The sequence below is a fragment of the Eriocheir sinensis genome, unplaced genomic scaffold (genome assembly GCF_024679095.1).
Source record: "Eriocheir sinensis breed Jianghai 21 unplaced genomic scaffold, ASM2467909v1 Scaffold246, whole genome shotgun sequence".
NCBI classification, from domain to species: Eukaryota; Metazoa; Arthropoda; class Malacostraca; order Decapoda; family Varunidae; genus Eriocheir; species Eriocheir sinensis.
Window position 1 is genome coordinate 186,000 of NW_026111550.1, and position 17,596 is coordinate 203,595.

The 17,596-nt window shown below is 41.8% G+C and overlaps 1 protein-coding gene and 1 long non-coding RNA gene across 15 annotated transcripts in view; one reads left to right on the forward strand and one right to left on the reverse strand.

Annotated features, from left to right (window-relative positions):
* The window catches only part of LOC126991140 (sushi, von Willebrand factor type A, EGF and pentraxin domain-containing protein 1-like), a 189,801-nt gene extending 184,187 nt beyond the window's left edge, over nt 1-5,614 (forward strand). For 9 of the 12 annotated variants that reach the window (XR_007745186.1, XR_007745191.1, XR_007745189.1 and 6 more), the window contains 2 exons: nt 1,025-1,087; nt 5,426-5,614. The gene's annotated coding sequence lies outside the window, so the exon portion shown is untranslated. The remainder of the gene's footprint in view (nt 1-1,024; nt 1,088-5,425) is intronic. The other 3 variants (XR_007745196.1, XR_007745197.1, XR_007745195.1) reach the window with 1 other exon arrangement.
* Nucleotides 5,323-17,596, reverse strand: part of LOC126991144 (uncharacterized) — a 35,328-nt gene continuing 23,054 nt past the window's right edge. For all 3 annotated transcript variants that reach the window (XR_007745200.1, XR_007745199.1, XR_007745198.1), the window contains exons 4-6: nt 16,523-16,600; nt 16,059-16,114; nt 5,323-5,475 (exon numbers count right to left, since the gene is read on the reverse strand). This is a non-coding gene — a long non-coding RNA (uncharacterized LOC126991144). The remainder of the gene's footprint in view (nt 5,476-16,058; nt 16,115-16,522; nt 16,601-17,596) is intronic.

Below are 17,596 nucleotides of genomic sequence, written 5' to 3' on the forward strand. Positions count from 1 at the left end.
CCTTGTTCTGCCGCATACAACTGTTTCCTTAATATAAAGCATGTTAATTTTCTTGGGGGGGGGACTTAGGGCCGCTTTCACAGTCGTTTTGTTTGTTTTGATCGCTACCAATGATCGCCGCCGTAGAATTTCCACTTAAAACTGGCCGATGGGGTGGTAGTGGGGTTAGCCTAGCCTTGCCACACACTCTCAACACCTCTTGCTTCCTCTGCAGCCGCCACCACCCCATAGGCCAGTTTCACGTGGAAAACTATAGCATCGATCGGCGCCATTGGTAACGATCAAAACAAAGCTTCCCTAAGTGCCGTAAGTCTGTCATAAGCAGCGTGAACTTCATCTAATTCACCCCAAAGTAACCTTACTCTGTCTTGAATGACCCTAAACTAATGTAATTCACTCATATTACCTAAAACTACAGTTGAATTACCCTAAACTTGCCTTAAAATGATCCCCTTAACGTAATTCACTCCAAGGTAACCTGAATCTGACCTATCCTGACCTTACCTTAATATCCTAACCTTACCTTAACTTATCCTGACCTTACCCTTAAGTGAGGGTTTCAGGACGGTACAGAATTCTGCTAATATTTTCTGCACCTGTACATGTATGTTCATAAGCCCAGCATAATTTTTCATTAACACTATTATTATTATTATTATTATTATTATTATTATTATTATTATTATTACTATTATTATTATTATTATTATGCACTATATTCAAAGGTTAGGTTATATATTATGCATTCAAAGATTGTTTTACTAAAGTTATGATTAAATTTTTTTATTATTGTAGGGCTATTGTATGTGTGAATTGTTTTGATTCTCTCTCTCTCTCTCTCTCTCTCTCTCTCTCTCTCTCTCTCTCTCTCTCTCTCTCTCTCTCTCTCTCTCTCTCTCTCTCTCTCTCTCTCTCTCTCTCTCTATATATATATATATATATATATAATTTTAGCCTGAAAAGAATTTATAATGACCTCAAAAAATGAATTATCAACTGTACTAATATCTTTACTTATCTTTAGAGACAAGAAGAAGAAGAAGAGGAAGAAGAGGAAGAGGAAGACTGACAGACAGACATTCCATTGGTGAGTGTTAATTAATTTTCCTTCCTTCCTTCCTTCCTTCCTTCCTGGCTCTTGGATAGGTTAGGTTAAAGGGGCTGGTTATTAAACATTTCAACGTTGACTGTACCTCATATATCGCACTTGACTGGGGCCGCCAAACCCTTAGGAGAAGCTAAATTGCACTTGCCAAACAGTAGAATCAATGGGGTTTACTCTAATGGGGTCCAGGCCCTCCCCAAGGTACCCATTCCTCCCCCATTACACTCAGGCAATGGTGGGATACATACAGCGTGTTAGTTGAAGGGTTAACCCAGTGGTAGCAGCGGGGATCATGTTTCTTAATGGTCCCTATTCATTGCCAGTAAAAGTATACAGAATTATAATATCTGCCAAAATTAATACGTAAAGCACATACTGCACCATAGCTATACGATATAGGACGATGATAGGTATTGATTTAATAATGCACCCATGCTGTGATTACACTGTTAAAAATCTGCTGCAAGGCTTTGAGGCCTGTCACTAGTGGAGCCTGTGGCCACATGTCTGCAGACCCATTCATACGTTAGAGATGGACACACTAATCGGCTGTGCTATTTGACGATGACTGAGGCCTTCACCGTCAAGGATAATGATGACTTTGTGCCGGTCTTGTGGGGTCTGCATTGCCACCAACTTGAGCATGACTTTGGACAGTATAGTAAGACAGTTTTGCTTCTTACATCAGCTATTTCTAAGGGCCAAAGAGGGGATCAATTGGGTTGCAATGAGTGTTTTTTGGGTTCATGCAACTGAAGAAGGGTTAGGCCAGCACCAGGGTTATAAAACTACCCCTGGAAATGCCCACAATTCCTAGGAAGGCCTTGCCAGATGTGTGTTTCTTCAGGGTCATGGTACAGAGGAAGGGTCACACTACCACAAGGGCCACAAAACTACCCCTGGAAATGCCCACAACTCCTAGGAAATCCTTGACAAATGTGTGTTTCTATAGGTTCATGGTACAGAGGAAGGGTCACACTACCACCAGGGCCACAAAACTGCTCCTGGAAATGTTCAAAACTCCTACGAAAACCTCGGCAAATCTGTGTTTTTAGGTTCATGATACAGAGGAAGGATCAAACTACCATCGAGGTCACAAATCTACCCCTGGAAATAAAGAAAAAAAACATGAAAGGACAGAATTAGGATCAAACGACTTCAGTATAACCATTTCAAATAGTCTGTTTGGGTGTTGGACTCCCTCCCTCTCCTATGTCATCTATAGGTAATACATGAGAGGGAAAAATAAGTGTTGGGACTGTGCAAAGTATTACGAGTTAAACCCGAGAAGTTTTGGGTCCCTCCAAAGGTCGGTTTAGGGGCTGCGAAATGTCTTATAATGCGACCTTATGTATCATCTATTTTAGGGGGTTTATGTCATGGCAAAAATTTGGCCCGTCGCTGCTACACGGTAAAGCCATAAAATTGGCCCGTCGCTGATACCGGGTTAACTGTATTTTGACGCTCTGACCTCACACGGCACGGCTAGTCTAGTCTCGCATTGGCTGGGCTCCTGCGTGAGGACTAAGCCTGTATTGCACCCAGCAGCACATACATGGCAAGGCTTTCGGAGGAGTCTGGGGCATTTCCAGGGGTAGTTTAATGACCCTTCTGGTAATGTGACTTCTGTACCATGAACAGAAGAAATGCACATTTGAGAAGGCTTTCGGATGAGTTTTGCGCATTTCCAGGGGTAGTTTAATGACCCTGGTGGTAGTGTGACCATTCTTCTGAACCATGAACTTACCAAAACATTCAATAAGACCTAACTGACCTCATTTTTGGCCTTTGGAAATATCTGATGTGAGGGAGTGAGGCATCTAAGTATACCTACCTTAGTAACCTTTCTATAGCAGCTCTTAGGATGAAGATTCTGTACGTCAGTAAGGGAGGAAAATACATTCGTTGAAGGAGATTTTATACCTTAGGGAAGTGTCTGAAGGAGTGAGCTACTTAACCCATTGTGGAGGTTAGCTTGAAGAGGTGGAGGACTTCCTCTCTCCTGTTGAGTGCCTCATGGTGTGCCTGGTAATTAACATTATCTAAATGTTCTTATCTATCATATAGTATTTTGTTCATCCTCTCTCTCTCTCTCTCTCTCTCTCTCTCTCTCTCTCTCTCTCTCTCTCCTCAATAAATCCTCTCTCTTCTCAATAAATCCACTCTCTCTCTCTCTCTCCTCAATCTCTCTCTCCTCAATAAAGCCTCTCTCTCTCTCCTCAATAAATCCTCTCTCTCTCCTCAATAAATCCTCTCTCTCCTCAATAAATCCCCTCTCTCTCCTCAATAAATCCCCTCTCTCTCTCCTCAATAAATCCTCTCTCTCTCTCTCTCTCTCTCTCTCTCTCTCTCTCTCTCTCTCCTCAATAAATCCTCTCAATAAATCTCCTCCTCAATAAATCCTCTCAATAAATCTCCTCTCCTCAATAAATCCCCTCTCTCTCTCCTCAATAAATCCCCTCTCTCTCTCCTCAATAAATCCTCTCTCTCTCTCTCCTCAATAAATCCTCTCTCTCTCTCTCCTCAATAAATCCTCTCTCTCTCTCTCTCTCCTCAATAAATCCTGTCTCTCCTCAACAAATCCTCTCTCTCCTCAATAAATCCTCTCTCTCCTCAATAAATCCTCTCCTCAATAAATCTCTCTCCTCAATAAATCCTCTCTCTCAATAAATCTCTCTCCTCAATAAATCCTCTCTCCTCAATAAATCCCATCTCTCCTCAATAAATCTCTCTCTCTCTCTCAATAAATCTCTCCCTCTCTCTCTCTCTCTCCTCAATAAATCCTCTCTCAATAAATCTCTCTCTTAATAAACCTCTCTCTCTCTCTCTCTCTCTCTCTCTCTCTCTATATATATATATATATATATATATATATATATATATATATATATATATATATGTATCCTCAATAAATCCCCTCTCTCCTCAATAAATCCCCTCTCTCCCTCTCTCTCTCTCTCTCCACAATAAATCCTCTCTATAAAACCTCTCGTCTCAATAAATCCTCTCCTTAATAAATCCCCTCTCTCTCTCCTCAATAAATCCCCTCTCTCTCTCTCCTCAATAAATTCTCTCTCTCTCTCTCTCTCTCTCTTCAATAAATCCTCTCTTCTCAATAAATCTCCTCAATAAATCCTCTCTTCTCAATAAATCCCCTCTCTCCTCAATAAATCCTCTGTCTCCTCAATAAATTCTCTTTCTCTCTCTCTCTCCTTAATAAATCTCCTCTCTCTCCTCAATAAATCTCCGCTCTTTTCAATAAATCCCCTCTCTCCTCAATAAATCCTCTTTCTCCTCAATAAATTCTCTCTCCTCAATAAATCCTCTCTTCTCAATAAATCCCCTCTCCTCAATAAATCCTCTCTCTCTCTCTCCTCGATAAATCCTCTTCTCAATAAATCCCCTCTCTCTCTCTCCTCATTAAATCCTCTCAATAAATCTCCACTCCCACAGCCAAGATCGGGTTTAAGTGACCTGTTCTCGAGTATATTAGGGTTCGATTCCTTCCCCCAGAACACTTATAAGACTGCCGACCCCTTGCTTTTACCATATACAAGGTTGACTCATCTTTTACTCTCCCTTCTTTTACTCATCTCCTCTTTCCATTCCTCTTCTAATAGGTTTTATTAAGAACTTTAAACATTTTACTTACTATTATATTGATATGTTATAGTATATATATATATATATATATATATATATATATATATATATATATATATATATATATATATATATATATATATATATATATATATATATATATATATATATATATATATATATATATATATATATATATATATATATTCAACTCTGATGACTTGTACTTTTCTCTGCAAGGGACTGTTCTAGCCAGTCTACACAGAAGATGTGAACTCTGTACTATATGAAAGTATATTATAGAAAGTGGCTCTAAGATACAAGCTTTATCTTGCCCCCACCCATTTAATTAATCCCTCCTTTAAGGTATAATTGACTTATATATATATATATATATATATATATATATATATATATATATATATATATATATATATATATATATATATATATATATATATATATATATATATATATATATATATATATATATATATATATATATATATATGGCAACTTTATTGCCAACTTTATTGCATGATATACTTATTGCATAGTATTGCAACATATATGCAAAAAGTGAGCCCTATAATTTTTCTAAAATAAATACAAAATTATTTTTTTGTCAATTATTTATTAAATAAATAGAGCACATTTCCTTCACTAAGAGGCTGATTCTGCAGGAACTTGACATCTTGGTGTTCTTTCTTGTTCCAGAGTGTGCGGTGTCCCACAGGCAGGCAGACCGAGACGCCAGCCATTCAATTCTGCCGAGGGAAAAAAGTCGTGTTAGTCAACTCTGATGACTTGTACTTTTCTCTGCAAGGGACTGTTCTGTAAGCCAGTCACAGAAGATGTGAACTGTATCTGTACTATGAAGTCTTATTAATAAAGTTAAGGGCTACACCTATGACTTTATCTTGCCCCAAACCCATTTAGCTAATCCCCGGACACTTTTTTAGGTATAATTGACTTAGGTACATTTTTCAGGCTACTTTTCAAGATTTTTTTGAGCTGTAAGCTGACATATCTAATTTCTTTGATCTTGATTAAAAGCTAATTCTATATATATTAAAGGGAGGAACTAATTTTCATACAGAAAAAAAAACTTATAATATAAAAATAATTATATATGAATTGGAAACAAGATATAAGAGAAGACAACGAAGGGAACTAACAAGAGGAGAGATTGTATACATAAAGAGCTCAAAAGTCATTGAAAAAGCAATGGAAATTAAGAGACAATAATAACATATGAAATAAAAGACGTGGAAACAAGTACTCTAAAAGATGAGAACTCAAAGACAGAGGAAGACGAGACCTTAGATATACAACCAAGAAGAAAATCAGACAGACATGAGATTATTACTATGACATAATACCTTAGACAAAGAGAAAGCAGATAACATATCACAGACTAAAATATTTGAGGCGTACGGCAGAGAAGTGAGGTGACATTAGGAATGGCGACCCTTGTGTAAATTGTACGCAATTAGTATCATAACATAGCAATTTAACTCTAATTTGCACTGGGAAAGACAGACTACCCCTCCAAGGATGAACGAGGGACGAATCAAAATGGAAGCTCAACTTTTATGGGGCAGACGGAGGGTCACTTTCCCTTGTAACGCACATCATGACGAGCAATATAACAATAATTATGTTCTAGTTAGCAAGGGGGGAAAGGAAGAACAAGATATAGTTACTTGCAAGGGAAAATAAACCTTGCATAGGATGAGCGGAGGGCTGGAAGTCTCGTAATCTGTTCTCAGTGTGTGAACGTACTCTAGTATACGTAAGAATAGGTCATCGTGCCTTAGGATTTCTCTGCCGTAAGCCTCGTTTATACGTTAAGAGATGAGGAGGGAGGGAAACAAGCAAATAATGGAACTATATATACGATACAGTGAAAAGGATTTACCGAGAAGGATGTACGTATGAGAGGAGGAAAGTGAGGAGGAGAAGAGAGAGATTAAGGTAAGTAAAGGGAAGTAAAACTGACGATGAGGATATATATAAATAAAACTAAATAAAGAAGGAATGATTAGAACTGAGAGAGAGAGAGAAAGGTACATCACAGAGGAGGAAAGTCTGGAATTTGAGGAAGACAAGGAGGAAGGAACGCCAGCCATGGAGTCTACTAGCGTCAAGGAGCTGATTCAAGGTACGTCTCAAACTTTCCTTCCTAAGATCTATGAAGCAGACCCTTCCGCCCCTCACGTCAGCTATTTGCAAAGGTCAATAAGGAGATCAATCAAGTTCTCACGAGTCTTGTTTTAAGATTCATGGTAAGGAGAAAGTTAAAACTACCACCTGGGTCATCAAACTGCCCCTGGAAATTCTCACAACTCCTACAAAAGCCTGTCAAATGTGTGTGCTTGGAACAATATTTTTAAGAATGTGACTGTCAGATGCCAAAAAGGAGATCAATCGGGTTCTAATTGAGTGGTTTTGAAGGTTCATGGTACATAGGAAGGGTTAATCTATCACCAGGGTCATAAAACTACCCCTGGAAATGCCCAAACCTCCTACGGAAGCCTTAAATACAAGTCTCTCGGGATGGCTTTTTCAAGAATGTGAGCCTCGGACATTTCCGCTCCTCACATCAGCTACTCCCAAAGGCCGTAAAGGAGATTAATTGGGTTCTTTTGACTTGTTTTATAGGTTCATGGTAAAGAGGAAAGGTCTTGCTACAACCAGGGTCATAAAACTACCCCTGGAAATGCCCACAACTCCTATGAAAGCCCTGTCAGTTTACCGCAAAAAAAATCCCCGGTCAGCAATAAGTTATCCTAACCTTGGATTAAACTTAGATTTTAACGTAACCTCCTGTGAGAGCAAGATAAAAATTGAGACAAAATAGCTCAATTCCGGCCCTCACGGTACCATGAGCAGACCTCTAGAATAACACCCGATGGTCTAGGATAAAAAAGTTGGAAAATTTCATTTAGTCGGCGCAACATCTGTGGTCATATGCCGGAGAGAGACAGGAGGGGAAGGAATTAAAGAAGGGAACAGATCCCAGGAGACAGGACACAACCCCCGATTAATACCTGGTACCCATTCACTGCTGGATGGACAGGGGCGTAGGGTATCGGAAAAGCCGACCAAATTTTTCCACTCCGCCCGGGAATCGAACCAGGGCTCTCTCAGTTGTGAGCCGAGTGTGCTAACCACTGCACCACGAAGTCCCCTGTAGAAGGGTTAAACTACCACCAGGGTCATCAAACTACCCCTGGAAATGCCCACAACTCCTGTGAAGGCCCTGTCAAAGGTGTGCGCTTGGGCAGGTGACATTTTTCAGTCCTCGCGGTTTCCTACGTAATATTGTAGTTTGCAAAAAATGATCAAATTTGATAAAAAATTACCAAATTGAGTGGATGGAGAGGGAGAGACATTAGCCACACCAAGCTAAGCACAACCTATGCAGCCCTCAGAACGAAGACCTACTGACAGCCTAACATCACTGCAGTTCGTAACGTCATAACACACACACCACATGACGTAGAGACACCAAGTTTGCGGCAGATTGAAGAGGAAGGCTGGATAAACAAATGCTGGTATATTCAAAGCTGCCGGGTTAGGGAGAGCCGTGATACTGATAATGTTAAGTGAGCAATTTTCAGGAAGACGTCACATTTCCGTACAGGGACAACCGATTGCATGGTACGTCAAACTACTAGAGAAAGGAATGGTGAATGTACAGCGGAAATTTGACATTATTTCACAGTGTAATTTATTGGTTATTACAGCGTTTTGAATGGTAAACATTATGCTGGCCACAATATGAGCCTTTGTTGACAGCATATACTAAGGCTTCAGTGAGAGGGAACAGGAGGTATTTCATGGTGTGTTTTAGTGGTTATTACGACATGTATTCAAAGGTAAACACATGATTATTATACTGCCCGTAGAGTGACCCTTCTTTAACTGTATATACTCAGGCTTCAGAAAGAGAGAGGGAGCTGACTAACTAGAATTTTTACTTCATTTTGTCCCAAGTTCTCTATTTTCCTCCCTCTCCTTCAGTCTATCTTAAATCCTCCCTCTCCTCCAGCCTCCAAATATCCCTCCCTGACTGGAGCGATGTAAATGGGGCAGTGATGTGCTTCTTGGATGACTGTTTGGATTATTGAACTCTCTTTCTCTATTCTGACCACCACAATCAACCGAGATCAACCAAAATTCATCCCAACCTAGCCAAAGGATCGATCTACCAGTCTACCGAACATCAACCATCTGCCACACAGTAACAGAATGGTAGAGAAAAAGGTTCAGAAAATATTACAAAAAATTCTTTACCATCCTGAAACCCACACTTAATGCATGACTCTATTCTGACCACCACAATCAACCAAAATTCATCTGAACATAGTCAAAGGACCCATCTACCAGCCTACTGAATGGTAGAGAAAAAGGTAGAAAAATATTACCAGCAAAATTCCGTACAATCCCATGACCCAAACTTCACACAAAAAGGGAAAATAATGACCCACAAAAAGCCTTCTCCGTTACTTTAAAACTTTTTATAGAAAGGAAAACTTATCATAAAGCCTGCCATGTGTTTTTTTTTTCTCTCTCTCTCTCTCCTACTTCCATAATACCAAACATTATCCCAAGCTGTCCCCTCATCCTATCCCTTTCTCTGATCCCAACACATTATTCCTAAACATTTCACTGCCCAAACACACACATTTGACAAGGCTTTCATAGGGGTTGTGGGAGGCATTTCCAAGACTAGTTTTATGACCCTGGTGGTAGCTTGACCCTTCCTATGTGCCGTGAACCTAAAGAAACACACATTTGACAAGGCTTTCATAGGGGTTGTTGGAGGCATTTCCAGGGGTAGCCTGGTGGGAGTTCGACCCTTCCTCTATACCAGGAACCTAAAGAAATAAATGCACAATTGACAAGGCTTTCAAGGGAGCTTAGAGCATTTCCAGGGGTAGTTTTGTGACCCTGGTGGGAGTTCGACCCTTCCTCTGTACCAGGAACCTAAAGAAATATATGCACAATTGACAAGGCTTTCAAGGGAGTTTAGGGCATTTCCAGGGGTAGTTTTGTGACCCTGGTGGGAGTTCGACCCTTCCTCTGTACCAGGAACCTAAAGAAATAAATGCACAATTGACAAGGCTTTCAAGGGAGTTTAGGGCATTTCCAGGGTAGTTTTGTGACCCTGGTGGGAGTTCGACCCTTCCTCTGTACCAGGAACCTAAAGAAATAAATGCACAATTGACAAGGCTTTCAAGGGAGTTTAGGGCATTTCCAGGGGTAGTTTTGTGACCCTGGTGGGAGTTCAACCCTTCCTCTGTACCAGGAACCTAAAGAAATAAATGCACAATTGACAAGGCTTTCAAGGGAGTTTAGGGCATTTCCAGGGGTAGTTTTGTGACCCTGGTGGGAGTTCGACCCTTCCTCTGTACCAGGAACCTAAAGAAATAAATGCACAATTGACAAGGCTTTCAAGGGAGTTTAGGGCATTTCCAGGGGTAGTTTTGTGACCCTGGTGGGTGTTCGACCCTTCTTCTGTACAAGGAACCTAAAAACACACATTGGAGAAGGTTTTCATGGGAGTTTAAGGCATTTCCAGGGGTAGCTTAAGGACCCTGGTTGTAGTCTGACCCTCCCTCTGTACCATGAACCTGAGAAACACATTTTTAACAAGACTTTCAAGGGAGTTTTCTGCATTTCCTGGGGTAGTTTTATGACCCTGGTCATAGCTTAACCCTTCCTATATGCCGTGAACCTAAAAAAATGCACAATTGACAAGGCTTTCATAGGGGTTATGAGGGTCATTTCCACTTTTCCAGGGCTAGTTTTATGACCCTGGTGATAGCCTGACCCTTCCTATGTACCGTGAACCTAAAGAAAACATTTGACAAGGCTTTCAAGGGAGTTTAGGGGCATTTCCAAGGATAGTTTTAAGACACTGGAGATGGTAGTATGACCATAGGTCTGTGCCGTGAAGCCAAAAAACACATATCTGACACACTTTTTCTAGGAATTTAGTGCATTTCCAGGGGTAGTTTTAAGAGCCTGGTGGTGGTGTGACCTTTCCTCTGTGCCATTAAGGAACAGTGACCCCTGCAAACACACAAAAAACTATCTATTTATAACTATCTATCACCCTTTATCTATCTATCCTTCTATCCACTGGTTCCCAAACTGGGGACCATATAGCAGAATGAAGGGCGCCATAGGTTAAGGTTAGTTCAAGACTTAAACTAACCTTGAACTATGGGCTCCTTCAGTCTGCTATATGGGCCCCAGTTTGGGAATGGAAAAGACATGGATTTTAAAGGAAATTACATAGATTTTAGAGGAAATTACATGGATTATAGTGGAAGCAACTGAAGTACAGGCCCACAAGATTATATGAGATGAAGTCCATGCATGTGAGGGCCCCAGACATTGTGTGTGTGTGTGCAGGCTGCCTTCATGGTACCATTTTAGCACATTGAAATAAGGTACCATCTCTCTATCTCCTTCAATGTGTCATTACATGTGTTTCCCAAGGCCACAGAGAAGGTTTTCATGGGCAGATCATAGCCATGGATGGAGGTTTTGCAAGTACTCTACTGGTATATTTTCCCACACACTAAATGCAAACAAACACCAACTTGGATATTTTGTAAGCTCATCCCGGCGCTAATTCAGCGATATTTCTTTGCTTCCTGCATGTTTATCTAACAAACACTAGTACTATGGTATTCTTGTATACCAATACTGCACTAACATAACTACAGTAGAGCCCCTCTTAGCGCGAGATCAATTAGCGTGAACCGCAATTAGTACGAGCCACCATCTACCAAGAGAAACATTAATTAGCGCGAAAGCCTCAGTTAGCGCGAGCAGCCACCACAACTGAATTTTGAAAATTGCGCCAAGCCGCCATGATGTGCAGTGGCCTGGGTGGCCTGCCTCACACCACAACACAGCCCCCCGCCACCACTTCCCACACAGTCCCAGTCTCTCATGCTCTCTAACGTCGTCCTGCCCCCCCCTGGGCCGCCTCACCTGCTGGGGGCGGTGCACAGCTCGCTGCTCGTGTGTGGCGCCGCAGCAGCCACTGTCACTGTCCCAGCCCCGCCGCCGCCTCCGCCGCCATCCTCAGGGCGTGAGCTTCGCCGTGTCGGCCCCGCGGGGCGCCACTATTACCTGCCACGGCGGGGCAGATGAGGCAAGGTGTCACTATTGATTGTGTGGCCACCGTCACCGTGACACGCTCGATAATAACGGGTGTGATGTCGGCCTGGCCGGGCACGACGCCCACACACGCCCACACCCTGCCCACCGAACCTTTGCTGGGGCCGAACTCTTGTCACACCCACTTGCCGACACCTTGGGCCGCAAGAGTCACCATCCATAACTGATGACTGCGTATTTTAAGTAATTATCAAACCCAAAAGTCACACCCACGTGTGCACCAAATAACTTTTTTTCATATTGGTTACTTTATTCAATTAGCGTGAATTTAGTTAGCGCGACCGCGTTCATCCACCTAATTCTCACGCTAAATGGGGCTCTACTGTACTAACATAGCTCATAGTAGTATTCCCACTTTTAATTAACATCTTGTACAGCAGTGTTTCTCTCTCCCTGTGAACTGTTTCCCTGCACATGAATGCCTCGGCTGTGACGGGTCTTCATCAACAGTGCTGCCAGTGAGTGGCCTCACCTGAACACGAGTCATCGCTCCACACAGCAGGTGACCTGACGAGCCTGGCCTGACAAGCACCTGACAGCTGCCCACCACCTTAACAATGAGGGAAATGACACTTGAGCGGCTTGACAGTTCAGGGCCAAGGCCGCCTCTACCCCCATTCCTATTCAAATACACTGGAATACCATATTTGGGTGTGTTTGTATTGGTATAACTATTGATAGAAATCAAAGCATTCTCATTGTGATAGGAATACAAGGGAAAAGTATTTGTATTGTGCAAATAATTATCTGAGGAACACTTCAAAATCTATCATCTGTAATAGCAGGCGTTACAAGTCCACACAGCCTCCCGGGGGACTTGTTAGCACTGTGTTGAGTACAGGGTTATGAGCTCTTGTACATCTTTACAACACTGCTGCTGTTATGCCAAGAAGGTGTATTCATTCATATCAAAACAGCCTTCTTGTTAGCACTGTGTTGAGTACAGGGTTATGAGCTACACTACCTTGTACATCTTTAGAACACTGCTGCTGTTATGCCAAGAAGGTGTATTCATTCATATCAAAACAGTATTTCTATTCACTGTAATTTGAAGTACTGTATTGGTATTGTAATCCACAACACTTGTATTCCCTCCCTGATCTTAGATAACTTTACAACACTGCTAAACCCAATTATGACAAGAAGGTATTTGTATTCATATTAAAACAACTTCATATGTATTCAATGTAATTTGAAGTAATTGTATCCCCTCCCTCCCTGGTCAGGGGGAGTCGCTTGGGGGGGGGGGGTTGAGCCCACGGCATATCTTCCCGGCCCCACACACCCCAAGCCTCTAAGTCAGGGTTCGGGACAAGACAGGCTCAGCTTTGCACCGTGCCGTGACAAGGACAATATTGTGCTGAGGTATTAATATAAAATTCTGGTTGAGTGGCTGTACGGTGTAATGAAACACTTCCCTGCAAGGTTATTCAATCTTCCAATGCCCTCAATAACAGTTTTCATTCTTACATGCAAACACAAACACTGGCTCCATTTCCATATCTTGCAGAAAACAATAACTGTTCACATTATTTTGTAATGTGTATATTATAATGTACATGTGAGTGTGTGGCTGTGTGTCTAAGCACAGGCTCAGTGCCTTTGCCAGGATGTTATGGAACACGTCAGAGCTGATGGCCGTGGGAACACATGCTGAGCTAACGCAAGAATCAGCAAATGATGACTTTCATCAGCCGTCATCAACCGGAACCCACACCCTCCCGGACGATCTAACAAGCAAATAAAACGAGCAAGCAACGCAAAGACACGGGAGAAGGCGAGAGAAGACAGCGGGCAGCGGGCGGGCGAGTGGTGCTCGCCGGCCCCGGGCTCCTTGGTGTGACTGGCTCTGGTGTGCGTGCGACTCGCTCACGTAAACTGTAAACTTTGTATACAACTGTTAATATAGTTAAAATACATTTGGTATTTTTATTAACCTGAGAGAGAGAACTAAAGTGAACTAAAGTGAACTTATAACGGCTACCACTCGGCCAACTAAAAGGCTATCGTGTTATCTCGCAACCACTTCAATCAACTGGAGAAAGCAGGCAATGGTACACCGGACCTGACGTGAGATAGCAGTTTGTGCCTTAAACATTAAATATAACACTTACACACACGCCATGTTAAAAACGTTTAAAAACTGGTAACAATTTTCCTGTTCCAAACAGCATGTAGTGTGTGCTTGCTTTAAGAACTATTGACTCACTTGAGAAGAACTGATGATACAAGTTGTTTTTCTTTACTATCCTTTACTTTCCTCCAGCCTACAAATATCCCTCCCTCCAGTTTCCTCCCTCATTGGAGTGATACATACATGAGAGATGTCACTGTATTGGGGTGTTTGGATGACTGTTTGGATTATTGCTCTCTCTCTCTCTCTCTCTCTCTCTCTCTCTCTCTCTCTCTCTCTCTCTCTCTCTTTCTTGACTACCCTGGTGATAGTTCTACACGACCTCTGCATCAAACATGAAAACCTCCCATGAAAACCCCCTTCATGACTGGCACAAGCTCTGATGCTGTCTTTCCCCAATAAACACTGCCATAACCTCAAGAATATTAAGCCGTCAACATCCAGACTACATTCTAACCTGTCCGGAGTCTCATCTCATTTTTATAGCTACACCACAATGTTGGGAATTCTGTTCAGCTGCGTAGATGAATTCAGAGCACAGGCATTCCTCATATATCACAGCTTGGCTATCCTGACTCTCCTAATCGCAGTGGCATAAACTCCTACAAAAATCATGGCAAATATGTGTATCTGTAGGTTCATAGTACAGAAGAAGGGTCCAACTACCCCCCAGACTCCTACAAAGCTACACTGTTGTGGTCACTGTGGAGCTCTCCTGGATATTCTTATTGCATTATTTCCTCATGCTGTTGTTGCCTGATGCCTGATATACCACCTTTACTGAGTCAGGTTCATCTGCTAGAGTTTAATGTGACCCTGCTGACAGTTTCACAAGACTTCTGCACCTGGAACAGGAAAGCCACCCATGAAAAGCTCTGTTAGTAGTATTACACCGCACTGCTATATAAAAACCTTCACTTTTGGGGGCACTGCGGAGGACATTTCTCGGGTATGGCGGACATGGGATTCAATTGGTGGACGGCGTACCCCACTCTGACTGGGTTCATTTCAGCGCCCACACAATGATTGAACATGGGCGGTGGTCTGCCCACACCAAGGCTGTCTCAGGCTGGGCTGGGTCATGGGCGCGTAACATTGACCGTAAAGTGTCGGCAAATACGACACCTTGTGGTCACTTACGCCTGTGTCGGACGCGTCTTGGATTTTTTTTCTTGGAGTAACCAATCTTGAATGTGGGAAAGAAATGGCGGACATTGCCAACAACTGACTGACACACAAGATAGTCCTACATTCATTTTCTCTCCCTCTTTCCCTCCCTCCTTCCTTCCTTCCTTCCCCTCCCTCCCTCCTTTATTCCTTGCCTCCCTTCCTTCATTCCATCCTTTCCTTTTCTCTTCCTCTTTCCCTCCTTCTTTCCTTCAATCCCTCCTTCCTTCCCTCCCTCCCTCCTTTAGTCCTTGCCTCCCTTCCTTCATTCCATCCTTTCCTCCCTCATTCCTCTCCCTCCCTTCCCTCTTTCCTTCCTTCCTTCCCTTCCCCTCCTACATACATACATAGTGAAGGAAGGTGACCTCTCTCCCCTGACCTCTCCTTGACCTTTTAATTGCTATTTCTGTGTTTAGTAAAAAAAATTGATTTGTGTTTGTGTTCTTACAAACTGATACATTCTTACTGAGCTTCCTTCCTTCCCTCCCTCCCTTCCTTCCTTCCTTCATTACTGTTCTTTCTGTTATTCACTTGTTCTTTTCTCTCTCTGTTCCTTCCTTCTCTTCCCTTTCCTTCCTATCTTTTTCCTTCCTCCCTCCCTCCTTCATTCCTTCTTTCTCTCCCTCCTTCCTTCCATTCTTTCCCTTCCTTCCTCCATCCCTCCCTCCCTCATTCCTTCCCATTGCTCCTTCCTTCCTTCCTTCCTTTCCTCTCCCTCCCTCCCTCCTTCCTTCCTTCCTCAGAACAATCCATTACAGAAAGAAAATGAAGACAGGAAAACAAAGAAGCAAGGAAAATATTGATAAATGGAAAAGAAATAGAGGAAAATAAATTAACACTTACCAAGGAATTCCTGTGTCCTCCTCTTCTTCTTCTTCTTCTTCTTCTTCTTGTTCTCTCTGTAATTCAAGTAAGGAGTCATTGCTCTGTGTAAACCTTAAGATACATTTTACATATAAATATAAATTCCTTTCAACTTTGAACCCTTCCTTCCTTCCTTCCTTCCTTCCACACAGCCACTACCACCAGAGGGTCACTTCAGGGGTCAGGGTCAGAACCTTCCCAGGACACAGGGTCATAGTTTTAAACATTTTCCTGCCCAAACTTACAAATTTAAAACAACATTGTGGTATTAGGGCATCTTGAAAACATTCCAGTTGATGTGTGTGTGTGTGTGTGTGTGTGTGTGTGTGTGTGTGTGTGTGTTTGCAGTACCAAGGTGTTCCTGGCTGCAAACTTTCCCTCCTTATTATCAAAATTCCTTGACTGCTCGTTAACCATTTTAGAAAAAATAAATTAACACTCACCAATAGGTTCCTCCTGTGTTCCTCGTCTTCTTCCCAGTCCTCCTCCTCCTCCTCCTCCTCTTCTTCGTTTGGTAGTGTCTGCAAATCAAGTTTGGTGTCAATTAACTGTGTAAACATCAACATACTTTTTGTTTTTACAGTTAAAAAAAATAAATAAATAAATAAAAAAATTAAAAAAAGCCCATCACTCACTGCTCCAAAATGATATCATTATAAATTGGGTGCAACTTCAGCGTGTGGTGTACCCAGTGCAGTCTAGCCCAGTATCACAAGTCTACAAAATGACCTGACCTGTCTCCCAAAACCTAGTCCTGATTTGAGTATGTAATGACCTAACCATAATGTCCAGGCTGAAGCTCCGAGGCCAGAGAAGTGCGCAGGCCTTTTTGAGGGTGTCAGATGCCTGAAATAGCATATTTTTACTGTGCAAAGCAGGTGAAGTCACTCATATTTATCTATTTGTATATATTTCATGGTGGCAAAATTTAAATTATTAGTTTCATTTTCACCAGTGACACGAATTTGAGGCTGTTTTTCACAATAGAATTTCACTCTAATAAGTGAATCAGACCCCACAGAAATATTACCAGTGTGTGTAGAAATTGTCAAAAATTTATTTGACAGGGAATAATAAAAAATAAAACTACAAAAAAATGGGGGGAGTAATTATAAGAAAAATGCTACTCCTACTTAGAGGAGAGGACTAGATTGCACAGCTAACAGCAACAACAAAAATGCTACTAATTAATGAGATACTTCGAATCATCGACCACCTTCAACAACTTAATAAAAGAGTGGCTGTCATATTACTGGAGCCTCGACATTACAGTAATGGTAATAGATTTGGAGTTAGTCCTACAACTTATAATAAGGTTTCAAAGGCAATTAATAAAGGTTTGTGGAAAAGTTTAAAGAACAAGAACATTCGAACCATCAACTTGGGAGCGAAACCCTTTGCAACAGGACACACAGCTGATGGTGTGCACTTTGAGCCACTAACAAAATTCTACACTGCTTCAAAATTCAGGAACTGTGTTGAGCACCACCTTAATAAAGCAACTTAGATTTAATATA